The sequence below is a fragment of the Podarcis bocagei genome (genome assembly GCF_964188305.1).
Source record: "Podarcis bocagei genome assembly, chromosome: 10".
Classification (NCBI taxonomy): domain Eukaryota; kingdom Metazoa; phylum Chordata; class Lepidosauria; order Squamata; family Lacertidae; genus Podarcis; species Podarcis bocagei.
In genome coordinates, this window is record NC_138135.1 from 3,912,167 (window position 1) to 3,926,285 (window position 14,119).

The 14,119-nt window shown below is 50.3% G+C and overlaps 1 protein-coding gene across 8 annotated transcripts in view; it reads left to right on the top strand.

Annotated features, from left to right (window-relative positions):
• SHANK3 (SH3 and multiple ankyrin repeat domains 3) overlaps positions 1-14,119 on the top strand; it is a 449,651-nt gene that overhangs the window by 51,420 nt on the left and 384,112 nt on the right. The window contains exon 1 of one of the 8 annotated variants that reach the window (XM_081209762.1): positions 9,543-9,706. The exons of the other annotated variants lie outside the window; for them this stretch is intronic. The gene's annotated coding sequence lies outside the window, so the exon portion shown is untranslated. Of the gene's footprint in view, positions 1-9,542; positions 9,707-14,119 lie in introns of those variants that run through there. 8 annotated transcript variants of the gene reach the window in all.

The following is a 14,119-nucleotide window of genomic DNA, read 5'->3' on the forward strand; positions in this document are numbered from 1 at the left end:
ATGCCCTCATGACAAAAATCCACGTGTCTTCTGTATACAGAAGGCGGGTGGACCTGCATGTTTGACAGGGTCATGTGCGAATGCATCTGGAGTCCCGGCGAAGGGGGGTGGCGAAGGGGGGCCATGGGCCCAAGCTCCTCCGTACCTGGATCAAGGAGCCAGCATTCTCCTTGGTACAGAAGGAACTCTGGGTCCCCTTCTCCCTGCAGATCAGGTGGGCGAGATGCTGCCAAGACGCCTGCCACGCTTTTATTCCCTTTTGCTCACCCCCACTCCTCCCCCGCCATGCCTTTCTCCTCGCTATTCACTCCCTTTCTCTTTCTCTTACTCACTCATTCACACACTGCTTTTTCAGTCCGCTTCCTCTCTCTCCCTCCTGGATTTGTGTCCTTGACTGAACTGCCTCGTTTAAGGCCTGAGGATAAAAGTGTGTGTGTGTGTGTGTGTGTGCAAGAGAGACAATGTGCAAATCTACAGGCCTGCAGAGCAGCAGCCTGGACTTGCCATTCCTCTCCCCGTCACACCTCCAGCCAAGGGGGTTCTGTAGCGCAGAACCTCTCCAGCCTCTCCTCTCCTGCCATGTGGATTCCTGATCCCTTCTTGGTCCACCCCCCCCCCCCCAACGCCTCACAGAGCACCGGGATGCTGCTCAAGGCAAATCTCAGGAGAAAAGCAAGGTGGAGCTCAATAGGTAGTCCAAGTCCTGGGGCATCTCTGAGCCCGCTTTCGATAGAAGCTCTCAAGGCTGCTTCCTGCATCTTTCTGATGATGCTGTTGCACTGAAATATACTCTGAGTCGGGTGTGGATTTCATGCTCTTTATTCAGCTCATAGTAGTGAGGAGGAATGGAAGTTCCCCCAGAATGTCTGCTTTATATACATTATTTACACAATGGGCCCCACGTGATTGGCTAATTCTGGGATTCTCCTGTAGGCCAATCAGGTTGTGGATTTACTTCCACCTGGAGTTGGACTGGGTGGCTCCTGTGGACCAATCAGACTGCTGCATTTTGGATCCTATACAACTCAGTACATAACATGCACTGAACCCAGAATGTATGTTCCCTTCCTTATTTTGTCATGCTGCAACTCTCTGCGGCTTTTGATACCATTGATCATGGTATCTTTCTAGACCGTCTTGAGGGGCTGGGAGCTGAAGGCACTGTTCAGAAAGTGGTGGGGGGGATGAGTGTTCAGACCCATGGGCCCTCACTTGTGGGGTACCTCAGGGTTCCGTCCTCTCCCCCACGTTTTTTGATAATCTATATGAAGCCGCTGGGAGAGATCATCAGGGGGTTTGGGCACAGTATGCCAGTGATCTCCAGCTCTACCTCTCCTTTAAACTGGAACCAGTGATGGTGGTGAAGGTCCTGTGTGAGTGCCTGGAGACAGTTGGAGGATGGATGATGGCTCATGGACTGAGCTTGAATCCAGACAAGGCAGGAGTACTGTTTTGGGGGGACAGGGGGCAGGCAGATGAGGAGGACTCCTTGGTCCTGAATGGGGTAACTGTGCCCCTGAAGGACCAGGTGCACAGCCTGGGAGTCATTTTCGACTCACAGCTGTCCATGGAGGCGCAGGTCAATTATGTGTCCAGGGCAGCTGTCTACCAACTCCATCTGAGACGCAGACCCTAGTTACATTTGGCTGCAATTTCCCACACTCACTTCCTTCCAAACATAAAAATACATTGCTGGATCAGGCCAGTGGTCCATCTAATCCAGCCTCTTGCTTTCACAGTAGCTGAACAGTTGCCTGCAAGTAGGATTTGAGCACAAGATTTCCAGCAACTGCTTGTTCAGAAACGTCTCCAGCTATGGAGTGAGGGCATAGCCATCATGCGCAGTAGCCATTGATGTCATGACTAGTAGCCTTTCCTTCCTGGGTCTCTGGGGAGCCTCTCTTTCAATGCTTCCTGCTGTTCTTACCACCCCGCTCCACACAATCCTCTTTCCTTTGATTTCCTGATGCATCTCCAAAGCAGGTTGTCAGGGAACTGCCATAAGAGGCAAGAGGAGAGGTAAGACTCTCCAATGATGCAGGGGAGGGAACTAGCAAGGAGAGAGAGAGAGCTTCGGCTGGGGAAGGAAATCCAGGGGACACCAGGGAGAAAGGAGAGGCTGAGAGTACTGCGGAGGGGACGCTCCGAGACTCTTCCAGTGAGATCAGCAGAGAGAGCACAGGACCTCCGCTTGGCACGCCTACGCTGCGCAGAAAGCTTCCGCGCAGAGAATCTAGGAGGAGACTTGGAGTCAAGGAATTTTTATGTTGGAAGAAGTTTAGGAAACGCCCACTGACGGATTCTGCCAGTGACTGAGACAGTTGCGTTGTAAGGGCTGTCAAACCAGGGAAAGGTTTAGCTATACAACCAGCTTGGAGCAGTTTGCAGTTTATGCACAAGCAATCCCAATTCCCATTACACAGGTGTTCTTCATTTTGGCCGTTGGTTCCCAGTTCTCTCTCTTGCCATGGCTCCTGTCCCTGGGGCAGCGGGCAGGAATCCCCAGGACTTTCGCATCGCAGCACCCTTTCTACCCGATGCTTCTGGTCCTGCAACTTGATGCTGTTGATTCTGTTGTGTGACAGGAGAGCCACCTGCCTGAGATGGTAGGAACCCTACATGTTGGTTCCATGCCTGAGGGTCTGGGTTGTGAAGCTTCCTTAATAACTTTCAAGGCAGGAGGCTGTTATCTGTAGATGTTCTGTGCTGGCAGAATCTTTGATATCTGGAGATGTGCACAAGTTTTTAAATTATACCCGTATGCCATGGGGATTAACAGCAGGGCAACAAAAGCGGATGTTGTGAGACCTTATGATTGCCAAGATGGATAAATACCACCTGTCCATAATACAAGGGTTCGAGGACCTTGCTGCCCTTGTTGCAGTTGAATCTACTGTATATATTTTATAAACAAGTAACAAAGCGTTGAAGCGTCAGGGCTGATCCAGCCATGACTGCAGAGGCCACAGCTGTCGGGGTCCCACATGCGATCATCCTGACCTGGGTTCTCACTGAAGCCACGGGCCAACAGAGTGGTTTATCTGCCACCATAATTTTTGAATTATGGTGCTAGAGGAGACTCTTGAGAGTCCCATGGACTGCAAGAAGATCAAACTTCTCCATTCTGAAGGAAATCAGCCTTGAGTGCTCACTGGAAGGACAGATCCTGAAGCTGAGGCTCCAAGACTTTGGCCACCTCATGAGAAGAGAAGACTCCCTGGGAAAGACCCTGATGTTGGGAAAGATGGAGGGCACAAGGAGAAGGGGATGACAGAGGACGAGATGGTTGGACAGTGTTCTTGAAGCTACCAGCGTGAGTTTGACCAAACTGTGGGAGGCGGTGGAAGACAGGAGTGCCTGGCGTGCTCTGGTCCATGGGGTCACGAAGAGTCGGACATGACTAAATGACTAAACAACAACAACATCTGCTGCCTCCCATGCTAGATTATTCCAGGTAGTTGCTAGATTCTTCAGCAGCGCATTTTGCAAAAGCAGCCGATGTCTCTTGGTGATCTGCCAGCGGGCAGGTGCGGCCTTTGGGGAGAGAAAGAGAGAGCTCTGGGAAGATGGCTGAGGGCTCTGGCTGGGGGCCAGAACTGTGTCGCTCAGTCAGCAGAGGAGAGAGGTCTCTCGGCTATCAGTGGCGCATCATTGTTTGCTGTCGGGAAGATGAGGCAGCAGCTGTTGCCTAACCACAAGCCCCAGCGAGGCATGCCTTGCCAAAGAGCTGCTCTGGGTCAGGAGGCAGGAGTTGGGAAGCCCAGGGAGTCACCACCACAGCATATGCCCATGTTCCCCACCAACCCCTCTTCTGTGGCTGAAGTGGTAGAGAAGCCCTTTTGAGCTTGAGGGCCACATACCCTCCTCGTTAACCTTCCAGGGGCCACATGGCAGTGGTGGGTGGGGCCAGAGGCAAAAGCAGGCGGAGCAGCAAATGTACAATTTCCACCTTCCAGCTGTTCTCTGGTTCCTACACCCTCGAACCTACTCCCTCTGTGCTTCATCCCAGCAATGGAGAGGCATCAGAGTTCCAAGGGCATGTTCCAGCCAGGCAAAGTCATTCCTGGAGGGTGCAGAGCAGGGCTGGTGCTAGGGTGGCAGGAGGATTGTGTCCTGGGAAGAGGCTGGCCACACTTGACCTCAGGGCCTGAGGTTCTCCACCCCATTCGAGGTTTTCAAGAGACCTAATAGGGACGCGGGTGGCGCTGTGGGTTAAACCACAGAGCCTAGGACTTGCCAATCAGAAGGTCAGCGATTTGAATCCCCGCGACGGGGTGAGCTCCCGTTGCTCGGTCCCTGCTCCTGCCACCCTAGCAATTCGAAAGTGCGTCAAGTACAAGTAGATAAATAGGTACCGCTCCGGCGGGAAGGTAAACGGCGTTTCCATGCGCTGCTCTGGTTTGCCAGAAGTGGCTTAGTCATGCTGGCCACATGACTCGGAAGCTGTACGCCGGCTCCCTCGGCCAGTAAAGCGAGATGAGCGCCGCCACCCCAGAGTCGGCCACGACTGGACCTAATGGTCAGGGGTCCCTTTACCTTTATTATATTGATCATGCCAGTAGCCCGAATCATTTGCCTTTGGAGGTGATGAAAGGGAAACATTGGTGTGAGAAGTGCCAGGCTATGCATAATAATAATAATAATAATAATAATAATAATAATAATAATAATAATAAATAATAATTTATTTATACCCCGCCCATCTGGCTGGGTTTCTCCAACCACTCTGGGTGGCTTCCAACAAAACACTAAAATACAATAACCTATTTAGCATTAAAAGCTTCCCTAAACAGGGTTGCTTTCAGATTCCCAGACCTCACTTAGGGACCAGACCAGGATGGCAACCCACCTCCCAAAGTCCTGCTTGGCTCTTCCTCCCACACAGGTGTATCTGGTTGCAGGTCCAGGGACCCTCAGGCCAGAGACAAGGGCAAAGCAGTGGCTGCCACTGAGCTGCAAAGAACTCACTCCGAACTGGGTGTCCGGAATGGCAATATTATATGGACCAATGGACCAATTAGAAGGTGGCTGAGAAGAAGCACCTGATGGTGACTCAGTATCTCCTTAATGCTCCATGCTTTGACAGCTCTACAGGGCCTTGCCTGATGGGGAAACTTCTGGCTACGCCGATTGCCCGGGGATTGGATCTGGCAAGTGTGACTCTGGGTTTGGGTGGCTCGGCTTGTGGCTGACGCTGCGCTGCCACCGTCTCCATCAAGCAAGCTCTGTTATCCGCCCGCTGACAAGCCGCAATTGGCAGGCCTTTGGCTTTTAATCAGTTGCACATCCCTGGTGACCCACTAACCTTGGCAGGAAGAGGGAATGAAAATCAATTGGCTGTGGAATTACCCATCAAGCTCCGTCGTGTGCTCTGTAACCGGGCGTGATCAATGCTCCTGCCAGCCACAAGCCCCCCTGTCCTTGCAGCGCATGGAGCCTCCAGCCCCTCTCATAGTGCACACGGGTGGGGAGGGACCATGCGGAGAATCTCCTGCTTTAGGGGGTTGCAGCAGCAGCAGCAGCAGCAAACATGGAGGAATGCGCATATTAAGCCATTCGTGCTTCCTGCAATGACTGGCGCCACTGTTTCAGTCCTCACTTGCCCACACGTCACAAGCTGTCACGGAACAGTCCTGCAAAGTCCTGCCTCCAGCCCTCGCAGCAGCCAAAGGAGCCCCAAAAGTGAGGCTGAGCCCAAATGGGGCATGTTTGCCGGGTGTCCCCCAGTGGAGGAAAGGGGTCTCCTGTTCCTCCTGCTTAGGACCCTGCTCCAATTTCTGCACATGCTCCCTTGCCAAACCCTTCTCCTGGAATGGAGGAACATCTCACTGCTGCCCTTCCCTTCAAAAACAGACACACACCTCTCTCCTTCTCCTCCTCCAGCCATTTCGCCCCAGCTCCTTTGCGCTACAGAGCAATGCTTTGCCTAAGAGCTCTTTCCTCACCTTACTCGGCAGGCCTTTGTTGCCACCTGCCTCTCTACCCCCTCCCTTGTCAGCCCCCCCCCCACCTCCCTTGCCTCTTCATCTAAGGGTGTTTTCACACATGACACTCAAAACACTTTCTGCCTATCTGAATTTGGTGACGCGGTTGCCAAACCTCTGCTGGCCAGGAAGGAGAAGGCATTTGATTCCATTTCCGAGGGGGTCTCTTTCTGCTTTCAGTCCTCCCACGTTTGCAGTGTTCAGCGAGGCAGGACGGCTCGGAGGTGCTTTTTAGTGGCAAGTGTGAAAACCGCCTAAAAGGGCACCAAGCCTGCTGGGCAGAGATTTAAAGCAGCGAACCAAAGCCTGCTTAAGTCAGGTTCACTGGAACCCATTGGACATAATGCCAATGCAGTTGGGATGTGTTTGGCTTCTGGACGATGTGTTTGTTGAGCGTTCGTCTTGACTCGCTCAAAGTATGCAGGGAAGTTGCGTGGCGTTCTGCTCTTTTTTTGTGTTCGGTTCTGGACAGCCTCATGCGCTCGGGGCGGCGATGGTTGCCAATCACAACAGGCCAGCCACTCTTCCTGGAGTGGAAATCCTAAGAATGTAAGACGAGCCGGCTGGGTCAGGCCAGAGGGGGCCCATCGAGTCCAGCACCCTGTTCTCACAAGGTCCACCCAGACACCTGTAGGAAACTTTCAAGCAGGTCCCACATGCACAGGAGTGTGGCCTCAGTGGCCCGGAGTGCCTTCCATCAGCTTTGGCTGGTGGCCCAGCTACGCCTCTACCTGGACATGGACAGCCTAACTACTGTTATCTATTGCAGATAGGTAGCCGTGTTGGTCTGCCATAGTCAAAATAAAAAAAATTCCTTCCAGTAGCACCTTAAAGACCAACTAAGTTAGTTCTTGGTATGAGCTTTCGTGTGCATGCACACTTCTTCAGATACACTGAAACAGAAGTTGCCAGATCCTTCTATATAGTGAGAAGGTGGGGAGGGGTGTTACTCAGAAGGGTGGTGGGAATGGGAGATTGGCAGATAGCTGAGATGAGCCTGTTGACGACTCTTAACGACTGTAATAGGTCTTACAGGAAAAGGCAAGGGGTGAGAAGGTGAGAAATGGCTTAGTCATGTATAATGAGATAAGAATCCAATGTCTTTGTTCAGACCAGGTCTCTCCATGGTTTTAAGTTTGGTAATGAGTTGCAATTCAGCAGCTTCTCTTTCCAGTCTATGTATGAGCTTTCGTGTGCATGCACACTTCTTCAGATACACTGAAACAGAAGTTGCCAGATCCTTCTATATAGTGAGAAGGTGGGGAGGGGTATTACTCAGAAGGGTGGTGGGAATGGGAGATTGATTATCTATGCTCTGGTAACCTCAAGGTTAGATTACTGCAATGTGTTATACATGGGGCTGCTTCTGAAGTTTGGAAACTTCAGCTGGTGCAGAATTCAGTAGCCGAGTTGTTCACCGGAGCAAGACGGTTTTGAGCATATTACACTGATCCTGGTCTGGCTGCACTGACCAATTAGTTTCCGGGCCCAATTCAAAGTGCTGGTTTTGACCTATATGAAGCCTTAAAAATGCCTGCTCCAAAGGTCTTATTTTCGTACACTAGGGATTATATAGCTATATCTGAAATTTCATGCATATTCACGAAGGCTGAAATTTCAATTCAGTGGAGCCAAAACACAACCCATCCTGTAGATTTAAGTATCTGTCCACAGTCGCCTACTTGTTATCAGAGGCCCAGAATCCACATTCCTTTGTAAGAAAATATGAAATAACGTAAAACCATTTTTGCAGGCAAAAAAAAAATCAATGGGGGGGGTGAGAAGGAATTTTCTGCACCGGGTACCACCTGACCTTCCTACGCCTCTGCCTACCTGGACTCTGAGATCATCTTCTGAGGCCCTTCTTTATGTACCTCCTCCAGAGGGTGACAACCTGAGAACGGGGCCTTCTCTGCAGTAGCTCCGCATCTGTGAATGCTCTCCCAGGGAAGTTCGCCTGGTGCCTTCACTGTACCTTTAGGCACCAGGCAAAAATGTTCCTTTTTAACCAGGCCTTTGGCTGATCTAATCAACATCCTATACCCTTTAAAATGTGGCTCTTTGAGGAGCTATTGGGTGGTTGTTTTTTATTTTTATTAGGTATTTTGTGGGGGGGGGGGTTCTTGATTTCATTCCGTGAACCACCCTGAGACCCCCAGGCATATGGCGGTATATAAATTCAGCAAATAGGTAAATAAAAAATATAGAGTCCTGCCATTTCCAGAAACCGGAATTCTGAAGAATGTGGAGCATGGCGGCCGTGGCTGGTAGCCCTCAGTAGCTCTCTTCTTTTGTAGAGAAAATGTCCATTTGCTCGCTCTTAGGGTATTGCGAGTCGTATAGGGATGTGCCTTTCCATTTTGATTTTGGTGACTCTTGTTTATGATGGTCAAATCGGACCTTTTGAGGTCGGTTTTCCTTTTTAGATTTTTTCTGATCCTCATTTGCCATTGGCTTGTCTCCCTTGGCATCAAAGAGGGAGGTTTTTGGTAACCTATTTGTGAAGAATCTTAGTATTACTATCCTTTCCTTTATGAGTAAAGGTAAAGGTAAAGGGACCCCTGACCGTTGGGTCCTGTTGTGAATGACTCTGGGGTTGCGGCACTCATCTCGCTTTACTGGCCGAGGGAGCAGGTGTACAGCTTCCGGGTCATGTGGCCAGCATGACTAAGCCGCTTCTGGCGAACCAGAGCAGCACATGGAAACGCTATTTACCTTCCTGCCGGTGCGATACCTATTTATCTACTTGCACTGGTGTGCTTTCGAGCTGCTAGGTTGGCAGGAGCTGGGACCGAGCAATGGGAGCTCACCCGGTCATGGGGATTCGAACTGCCGACCTTCTGATCGGCAAGCCCTAGGCTCTGTAGTAGATGTCTTTAAATTGTGCTCTTATATCAAATTTCCTTTTCTGCGTATCCTATAATGTTTTACTGTTGCTATGGCCATTGGCTAATGCGAATAAAGTTTTATCTTATCTTATTCATATCTCTTCTTTTGGAAACTGGCCAGTAAGACTCTGCTTCCTCAGAGCCTTCACTGCAAAGCTCTTTGAAGCCAAGAAGAGACCACATGTGGGCTTCTCTCTGCCTCTCCCAGAGAGGTCATCCGATCAGCCTGCATGTTTGGACAAGCGTTTCTGCCCAAGGGGGCATGCACATTTTCAAAGAGTGGCGTGTCTCCTTTTTGTCCCAATACCTGTGCCAGGAAACGGGCGCACTGCAGTCCAGCAGACCTTTGAGCACTGGCGGCCCCTCACTGGGTTTTTGGCAAGAGCAGTGCAATGTTGCTGGCAACGGGCGCTTGAGGACAAGGTCAGGCAGGTAGCAGCTGGGCCTGTGCCAACCGAGTGGCAAAGTGAGTGGGCCTTTATGGCCAATGAGCGGTGATCACTGGGAGGCCTTCTGGCCCGTCCCCTGCAGGGGCTGTGGTGGCAGAGGTGCCCCTGCCCAGCCCACTAGGGTTTGCACCTCCCAGGAAGGGCAAGGGAAGTTATTCATTGAGAGCTCTGCATTGCGACCAGCCTGCTGAGAGCTTCAAGGCTGGTGTTTCTAAGCTGCCCGTCTCTCTCACTGTAGGGTCTGCCCACTTTCACGGTGCCCACCTCCCGGGCATGCCTGTTTTCCGGAATGGCTGAAATCAGAGGCAGTTTTCCCTCCCCTAAAGTCAATCAGTAACTCTTCTCAAGCAAGCAGGGAGAGACTTGCGGCAGCTCTGGCGTGGAGGTTGGTCATTGTTTGTGCATGTTTTCTTTGGAAAGCTGTGGAGGGACATCTTGAGGAGTCGAGGAGGGGAGTGTAACGGGTCAGGAAGTTCAGAATCCAGCGCATGAGCAGCCCCGACGAAAGAAAGTTCTTCTTTTATTGAGCAGCTTCATTGAATTTCTCTGTGCCTGCTTGTCTGTGTAGTTAGAGGCCCAGGCAAATGACTGAATGCAGGCAAGTGCTGCGTTCTCTACAACCGCTAGGCAATGCTACCAAATTTTACTTTTGTAAAAACAAGAGCAGCAGCAACTTAGTGTACCACCTACAATTAGCCTGTGGCTTGCTCTTGCAAACCCTGCCCTGCTCCTCTTTAAGGTTCTCTGCCTAACAAGGAATCTCTGCTTTAATTTTTCACGGCTCGAGGCAGATCTGTATAATTGCTGAATTTTAGATTTCCAAAAAATGGGGCAGCAGCCACAGGGCGTTTCTTTGCCCCAGGAGTCCTAGGTACAATTTGGAGCCTACTAACGTCTAGTAGAACCTAGTCGGGTCTTCTTCATCTTGCTGTGCTTCATCCTAAGAAATGGACAGAAATGGATTCACACTTTGCTGCTTTAACCCTGAAAGCTTGCTCACAGCGCTGTGCATTTGGCTTGGCGGAGCTATTGTTTACTTTAGTTTTATTTATTTACTGAATCTGTATGCCTTCTTTCATCTGTAGATTTCAGGATGGTTCACAACATAAAAATACAGCATAAACTCCCCCCCCCCACAAATTGCATAATAAAAGCAAAACCAAACCTATTCTGTCCCCCATTAAAGGTATTGCATAAGGGTGATGGATTTTGGATTTTTTTCTTAGCAATCAACATGTGGTGGTTGTTGTGGTTGTTTTGTCAGTTTGCAGGTCTGTGGAATCTGCCCCTTGGTGGACCCCAACCTGTGTTAGTGGGTTTAGAGGAGTCAGTGGGTTTTGAAGAGGGATTTGAAGGAAAGCAGAGCATACCTGAGGGACATGGGTGGCGCTGTAGGTTAAACCACAGAGCCCTGGGGCTTGCTGATCAGAAGGTCGGCGGTTCGAATCCCCACAACGGGGTGAGCTCCCGTTGCTCGGTCCCTGCTCCTGCCAACCCAGCAGTTCAAAAGCATGTCAAGTGCAAGTAGATAAATAGGTACCGCACCGGCGGGAAGGTAAACGGCGTTTCCGTGCGCTGCTCTGGTTCTCCGGAAGCAGCTTAGTCATGCTGGCCACATGACCCGGAAGCTGTATGCCGGCTCCCTCGGCCAATAAAGTGAGATGAGCACCGCAACCCCAGAGTCGGCCACGACTGGACCTAATGGTCAGTGGTCCCTTTACCTTTACCTTTTAGAGCATACCTGAACTGGGAGGAAGCTCCTCCTGGAAGCGCCTTGAGGAAGATTGGGCCAAGTCAGGGCTCATCCATATTTTCCTTTGGCCTTGCTCTTTCCAGGTACAGAGCTGCTCTTTAAAGCTCTGTGTCCAAGCGCTCCACCCCCACGAGCCTTCCCTGTGAAAACCCACTATTAAACCCTCATATTTTATTGCTGAATTGGAGCAAACGGCAATCGGGTTTTCTACGGATTGCCATTTGCTCTGATTCAGCAATAAAATGCAGGTTTTCCTGGACTCATGGCCCAAGAGGCAGTCTCAGCGGTGAGAGACAAGGCACTCTGCACTTGTGCTAAGCAGCATGATAAAGTCCTCGCCCAAGAGACGTGGAACACATTTGCAAGATATCACTAAAACCGCATGCCCTTTTTATTGACTTGAGCTCGTGTGGTTATACGCCACGACCCAACTTCCTATGCTATTTGTGCCTGGGTGGACCTACTGCTTCGCTTCCGATTAGCACGTTCCCTGCGTTCTGGTTTTGTTTTTGTTTTGTTTTTTTTAAAGTAATATTTATTGAGTTTTAAAGAATTACTAAAAGAAAAAATTTAAAAAACAGCATATTTAAGAAATACAAAGCATCACATCACAATAATAAAAAAGAAACAAGAAAAGAAAAAAAAGAAAAAATACAATGAATCTTCCCATAACTTATCTTTCATTTGCTTATTTCCTTGACCTCCTCACACCTCCCTTTTTTGTATTCTAGTTCAATTAGCTATTTCAGCAAATCCTTTCCATTTTTCCCAGTTTTTGTCCTCTATTTTATCTTAATATAATGTAACTTTACTTTCCCTCCTTCACCATTTAACAATCTATTTTTTCTTAATCCTTTATAGCATTTCTGCTAAAACCACATAATTTCATTCCAACATCCTTCTAGCATTCCTTAATTTTACAATGTTTCTGTAAATAAACTTTAAATTTCTTCCAATCTTCCTCCACCGACTCTTCTCCCTGGTCTTGGATTCTGCCAGTCATTTCCTCCAGTGTTTTCGGTCTCACTTTGGTTGTGCTGTGAACACAAGAGTGCTCTCCAGATGGCAGCAAGCATCACTGGGAAACCAATGCGAGGATGTGGGGCTGGTCCGGCGTGAACCCACCACTGATGCCTCAATGGCAAGAAGTTGTGGAATCCGCCCACCAAAGACTTGTCCATATTTAATCCTGGTCTCGGAGCAAACTCTGGTGCCATCCTGCATTGCAGGGGTTGGACTGGATGACCCTTGGAGACCCCTTCCGACTCCATCGTTTTATGATTCTATGATTTTCTCTGCTTGCTGGAGGGCCATTGAGATGGGAGTTCATGGCAGTGAAAGGAAAGCAAGTGAGGGCTTGGCAATATTTTAATTAATAATCTGGCAGGTGGGAAAAGTGGCCCTTAGCACCTTGCAACTCTCTTCCTGAAGTGTTTTTACCTGCCTGAAATGTGTTTTTGCCTCCTTGGATAGAGGATGGAAAGGAGTGGATGAGAAGATGCAGAAAACTAGCCAACTGCAGATAGGTGAATTTTACATTGAGTGCCTAACTGTCAGGCTCTGGGGATCCATCCCCGCCCTGCCTGCCTGGCTGTAGATAAGCAGGAGAAAGCAAAAAGAGTCCCTTACTATTTAAAGAGTCTTTGTGATGGCCTGGGACTCTGGCTCAGACTCGGAACCAGAGGAGTCAGTCTGCAATGGATCCTTTGCCTCAGGCATCAATCTGAACTGAGTCTGGGGCCTGATTCTGAAGAGTCCCAGTCTGCACAGGTTCCCCTGCAACAAGCACCAGCTGGTCCGAGTCAGGGGCCTGATCCTGCCCTGGCTCCAGATGCGGGGATGACCTCGTAGCCTCTAGCTGGGCCATCACTTACAGCTGCTCCACTACCAGTTGGGTCAGGGGAGGCTGAGGTGGCCTCTGGATCTAGTAACCCACCAACATCTCCTGAGCTGCAGAGACTGAGGTCTCAGAGAAGGAGAGACCTGATTACTCACAGGAGGAGTAGACAGGGAGGTGAGTCGCCGTGGGATCAGGACCGGCCGTTACCCCAACAAAGATAAAAGGCTGTCGGACCCCACCCCAGGTTGCGGGAGCAACATTGCTGTATGCCAGATCCTGCCTGAGATCCTGTACCTGTCCTTGCCTGGTTTCCTGCCTCGTATCCTGCCTTGGCCCTGTCAGACTGACGCCTAGTGAAACCTCTGGATTCTGGACCGGTCCTGGACTGCATTTCAAGGGTTAGCCCTGGGCCCAGCACAGTCTTTAATGATCACAGCAAAAGAAGGAAGGTATTCCCAATTAAGGTTTCCCCCCTCTTCCCCCCCAGTCACTTCCGTCTTGCAACCTGATCTTGCAATCACCGTGATTTTTGTGTAGCCACCTGATCTGCTCTACGTGACCTTGGACTGATAGGCAGAATACTTTCCAGTGAGAGAGAGAGTCTCTCTTCCAGTTCTTCTTCCCTTTGCTGTTCACCCCCCAGTTCTTCCCAACTTTTGTCTTCTGAACTATGCCCCTCTGCAAATCGCTGTTCTAAATCTATACTGCTCCACTGCTCCTGGGCAGCTTCAGGATCCTGGTCAGGAGCAGAGGGAGGGGAGGTTCTCACCATTCCTCATCAGAGCTGTACTCCTCAGCCTGGTCCCTGACACTAACCCACTTTTGCACCAGTGGCATGTGGCAATAGCGACTTTGCCCAGAATGAAATGCAGCTCTTTGGCTCAAAAAGGCTCTCCAGTGCGGCCTGCTCCGACTGGCAGCTGCTCTCTGGGGTCTTCCTCAGCCCAGTGGTCTACTGTTCTCTCTCCCCCCCTCTTTCTCGAGCCTCCTCCTCCTTGTGCTGTCTCCCATTGGCGTTTGGCACACCAGGAGCCTTCCTTGTCCCTGTTTGGTGCTTGCAAAAGTGGTATCCTAGCAGATGAAGGGGAAGCAGGGCTCTCTGGCCACAGACTCCCCGTTGAAAGAGGGACGCTAATGTAGCACATCTGATATGCACAGAGAGCATGCTGATCATGCAAATTGTGCATCGCCCAGGCTTGGGACTG